A 5,741-nucleotide genomic window follows, 5' to 3' on the forward strand; every position below is an offset into this window, starting at 1 on the left:
TTCGCTTGGTCAATACGGCGTCGTGCAATGTATTAGCGCGTTTCTAAACTCGTTGTTTTCTTTCATTCCCCAAGAAAATGAAATGAAAGGTGGAATATCAATTTTTTATATAATTTGCAGGATAAATCATTCTCCAAAACAAATAATCAGCACATTACTTCAACAAACAATGTCACGCCCCGAATTTTGAATAATAAATTCAAATCCGAAACATGAAATAAACAACTTAATCAAATAAACGTTCTGAATTTTTTTCTCTGAAATAAACACACCTCGCCTCACTCAATAATACATAAACCAAATCCTCAAGAGTTTAATATTACAACACCCTCTCTCCAAATTTAAATGTAAGCTCAATGAGCATAACAACCTCACAATAAAGCTGTAACTCAAAAACCACTACTCTAAGCAGCCTGATCACCTTCTCGATTCTCCTGACCTGTAGGATTACCCGCTACACAATTTGAATAGTGTACCGGGATTGCAACAACACCAAACCCGGTAAGCTTTACAGGTCGTATGAGTAAATAAGAAAGAACTGTTGATTTTATTAAATTTCAATTCCTTTAACTCATGTAACAACCAACAATTTCAACATTCACAATGCAAACATCAACCAACTTACAAGAAACAACAAGGAATACATTCTTAAAATTCCATGACCTCTAAATCACCTATGTGGTCTTTCCCACAACCAGTTATTATTCCCATTGCATGTGGTCTTTCCACCCGTGCAATTATCCTCACTGCATGTGGTCTTTCCCACCCGAGCAGTTATCCCCACTGTGGTCTTTCCCACAACCATTACTATTCCCATTGCATGTGGTCTTTCCCACCCGTGCAATCCTCCTCACTGCATGTGGTCTTTCCCCCCGTGCAGTATCTCCACTGTGGTCTTTCCCACAACATGTTAGAGCTCTAACTACATCGTTACTTGGCACCTTGGCCTAGGTTCAATTGTAAACGACATATTTCCGGGTTATTTAATAACCCTCGATCCTTGGACCCCTGTCCTCATAACCCTACCTTCTCTACTCTCTATTCAACTAAGAAGGTCAACATGATTATCACGAATATTCATCGGTCACCATTATCACAATTAATCATGGCAATTTCATAAACAATATCATCTCATAACCAAGTTATCGCAATTCCACACACACCTCAATGTCACACCATTCCATATATAACCACGTAAATATATATATATATATATATATATATATATATATAATTCAAGCATAAAAATCGTGAAATTCATTTTGTATAATTAAAATCATTTTACTTACCTATGGATTGTAGCTGATCAAGTCCATATGATTTAAAACAAATATTTATTCCATAAATATTTTCACACAATTACGACAAAATAAAGTAATTAAATGTACTCGGTTCGTAATATGAACCACGTGAGGTTTACTCACCTCTAATCTTGCTGCGTCTTCAATTTCACAATACACACCAAAACCGCTCACCAAGGAAGATCGTCAATCACCTAATCAAACATGATCTTAACTTAGCCAACAACTCATAAACAAAATTAAACGACGATCCAACGGTCAGATCGAAATTATATGATGATCCAACGGTCGGATCCTCACGGATCGCCCTTAGGATCATACTCCAAAATTATCACGGAGATCCAATGGTCGGATCTTCCTGAATCTTCCTTATAAACATCTCTACAAAATTTCATGAAAATCCGACAGTCGGATTCTCACGAATCGCACTCCGAATCACTATTTCACAATTATACGAAGATCCAACGGTCGGATCTTCACCCATGACCACACAAGGTCACTGGGATAGTCATACGATAACCATATCAAAACTACAAGTCCATCGGACGGTCCGATCTTCACAGATCATTAATCGAACAATCGAAATTGATCAAAATCGTAAAATTCATAACTAAATCATACCATATCCACAAATTATGAATTATATATGCAAACGATCGTATTGAAATGTAGAATCTAAAAATGTAGAGAAATCACATTTTTGACCCCCGGAGGTGGCCGGAAAGGGCCGCCGGAGTTAGGGGTTGAGCCGCCGCCGACCACCGCCAATGGTGTCGGGGCCAGGCTGCTCCTTTTCATCTCATCAAGCCTAACCATTTTCCTAACTAGCATGAAGTCTGAAAATGACCGGAAGGGGTCGAAATTACCTAAAACAGTCGAGGTGGCCGGAATTTTTCCAGAAACCGACGAGAATTGCAGAAACGGCGAGCTTGATTTCGACGTAAAAAATTCAATTTAAGGCCTCAATTCCTTCTGGAGAGGTTGTTAATAACATCAAGACGAACTCACTGGTTCAAGAATCACTCAAAACGATGCTCTACAGCTCGAGATATCTTGATCGAAAACTTCGGTGCCGGAAAATTTCCAGAATCCGGCGGGCTTGAATTCCGACGTAAAAACTTCAACAACTAGCTTCGATCCCTTCATGAAAGTTGTTCAGAACTTCAATCTGAGTTCACTAGCTGAAGAATTACAGGAAGAGGTGGTCTGTAACTCGAGATATCTCGATCGAAAGGTTGGTTTTCGATCGAAAACCGGTCGAGCTCCGACGAAACCTTCAAACCAGGTCCAGTCCTTCTTGGTGCTTGCTAAGGAGGTTGAGACGAGTCTAATGAATCAAAGATCAAGAGAATTTTTGGCCTGTAGCTTGAGATATCGAGCTTGGAACCAAATCGGGTTTAAACCGGTCTCGTTCTGCACCTCCGTGTACGGCTCACACGACGACGAGAGGCTGCCACCGGCAGCTGCGCAAGGAAGAGGTGAAGGCGTGGAACGTGGTCTGGGGTTGATCGATGGCCTGTGGAGAGAGAACAAGCTTGGAGAATAATTGTTCTGTGTCTTGGATGGTTTCGGACGAGAGAGAGAGAGAGAGAGAGAGAGAGAGAGAGAGAGAGAGAGTACCAAAGCAGAAGCACTGCTTTCCCCTTTGTTGCTCAAAACACGGACATGCCGCGTCATTTTTATTAAAAGAAATCTCCACTACCATAGTGCCAAACTAGAAAAATGAGGTTATTACAAACAAAGTGAGACATATAAAATCAAATTATTACACAAATAAAAGGACTGATGTTTGTTCCAAAAATAACATAAAATGAAAAGACTAATTGTCACGTGTGAAGATCGTGTCAAATGATTAGTATATTAAGTATGTAACTTCTTTTAGTGTTACCTTAGATGTCGAACTTGACATCTTTACTGACGCTTCCTTTTGCAGGGGAATACCTTAGAAGTACTAGCTAGACTAAATGCTACTTGGTTGAAGTGCTTTCATATGCGAGGGCCTCGTACCCTATTGTCGTCTTCATGCTAACCCCAGCCAGTACTCGGCTAATCATTGCTATATATAGACGTTGTCTCTGAGCATTTCTTGTCTAAGAGCATGATGAAGAGAGACCGGCAGTTCTCAATCTCAATCCTTCCAAGGAGCCTATGTGGGTTTTGATCCTCCAATGTTGTTCTTAGTGTACAGTTCTTTCATCCTTTAACCTTGTTGGGTTAATTAGTACGTCCGTCCTTGGAGCCATATGCTTTGATTGGCATATCCAAAGTGTCTGTTTAGCCAGTCTTGGTCTCATGAGTCTTTCTTGAAGTATCCATTAAATGCAAAGGCAGAGGTCATAGAGTTCTAAGATTACCAATCTCAAACAGATCTCAATATCCTTTCAAGGTTTACTTGTGCTTTCATGTTGATGATGAAATGGGTCTAATTAAACATCTAGAGAATGTATATAGTACATAGAAACTCGATTGCTTTCTGAGTTGCAGAGCATGCAATTGGTGTTGAGCATTCAAGAAAAGGAGATGTATATAGTAATGGGATCATTTTGTTGGAAATCTTCGAAGAAAGAAAAATCACCAAAGTAATGTTTAAGGGTCGTGGTTAAAGACGGTTTGAGTGTCCATAACTTTGTTATCTGGTAACACTCGGAAGACAAGTGCAAATTTTGGACCTTGCTCTTTCTGCCACTGTCAAATGAGCACATCTGAAAATCAAGTGAACTAAATGAGTGCTTGTGAAAACGAAATCAAAGCAGAATTGAAGTTGAAAATAGAATCTGTATGTGAGAATCTGAGGAAAATGAAAGCTTGTAGAAGTGCATACTTTTGATTCTTAAGATCGGACTTTGTATGCTTGGAGGCATCACCAAATAATAGAATGAAGATGCAGAACTAGTGCTGCTATGTACTCAACTTTACATTGTCTGCAGAGGTTGAAATGTAACAAGTGCTGCCATGAAAAACCAAGGCATATTTGCTAGTTGTTTTCCTAGAAGATAAAATGAAACATCCCCCATTGGAAATTACGGCCTTCTCAGTATAATCTAGCTTAACCAGAACTTCTCTTTGGCTATGAACAAGTGCCAAAAGGCCAACCAGTTTAATGTATTATACAACAACTAGAGTGTTGGCTAGGAGGACTTGAACAAAGCATTGAAATACCTTGCGCTTCAACCACACAGACTTAAATCAAAAGGTTGGGAATAAGGAACTAAGGACGTGTACTGTCACAATTCACAAGACACCAAATAGGGTAGGGTTGATAATGATTCTTGGCAAATGCCTGACCTGGGAAATACATCTTCAATAGAGTTCCACAACCACCCCTCTGTCAAGCCTTGGAAGAGAACTCTGGCAAGAGAAAAATATACTCATTAAGTTGAATATTAATAACCTTATTTGACTCTGAAAAATAGAAGACAGCAAGCAAGCTAGACCTCGTTGTTAAAAAATGGAGTCCTTGATATAATTAACCAGTGGCGGATCTAGGATTGAAGTTTTGGGCGGGCTTGGATTTCTTAAACTATACATATATATATATATATATATATATATATATATATATATAGACACACACACACACACACACATACATACTAGCAATGCCTCCACATCCGCCTGCCACAAATTCTTTGCCCCAACTGCTTGCAAGAAATTCCGGCAAGAAATCCCATTTTTCCCTTCACCAAACAACACCAATTCCACCAGCTCCTTCTCTTCTAATCAAAACCCAATTCCTATCTTTCATAAAAGCACCAAACACAAACCCATATCAAAATTCTAGGGTCTCTGCCTTTCTCAAATTCAGCTGGAAATAACTAACTTATAGAGTGTTGAATGTCAAATTCCATAGAGGGCTAATGAAATTGGATACTTCCTTCTGGGTTTTCTTCTTTCTAACGAAGTCTTTTGAAAACCATACATCAACAGCAACAATAACAAGATGAGAAAAAGAGCTAGTCTGGAATCTTGGACGGGCTTGAGCCCGTCCTAGTCTGTGATTGGATCCGCCAGTGTAATTAACAAGACACTAACAGTTTGCAAGTATTTGCCTAAAGTTAGAATGAAGCTTCAGGAAAGTAAAACCACAATATTCCATATCGAAACAATGGGATTGAACACTAGCAAGTTGTAAGTGAAGTCCTTGCTTTACCAATAAAAACATGCCAGGATAAAAAAGAAATCCTTATTTTCCTCATTTGTTAAAATCAATTGATCCTCCTTAAGTGTATTTAGAATTGCTAACATACCTCTTGCCAGCTTCTACAACATGATGTCGCTTTTGGCAAGCGCACAATTTAACCCTGAAATATCGTTAGTAGTATAAGCAAATAGGGATCGTTCTATCCGGGGATTGAGGGTACACTTGTAATTGTGAAACAAATAAAGAAAAGTATTATTTACAAAAATAAAATAAAGAATAAATATATACAATTGTATAAA

The sequence above is a fragment of the Rosa chinensis genome, chromosome 2, assembly GCF_002994745.2.
Source record: "Rosa chinensis cultivar Old Blush chromosome 2, RchiOBHm-V2, whole genome shotgun sequence".
Classification (NCBI taxonomy): Eukaryota; Viridiplantae; Streptophyta; class Magnoliopsida; order Rosales; family Rosaceae; genus Rosa; species Rosa chinensis.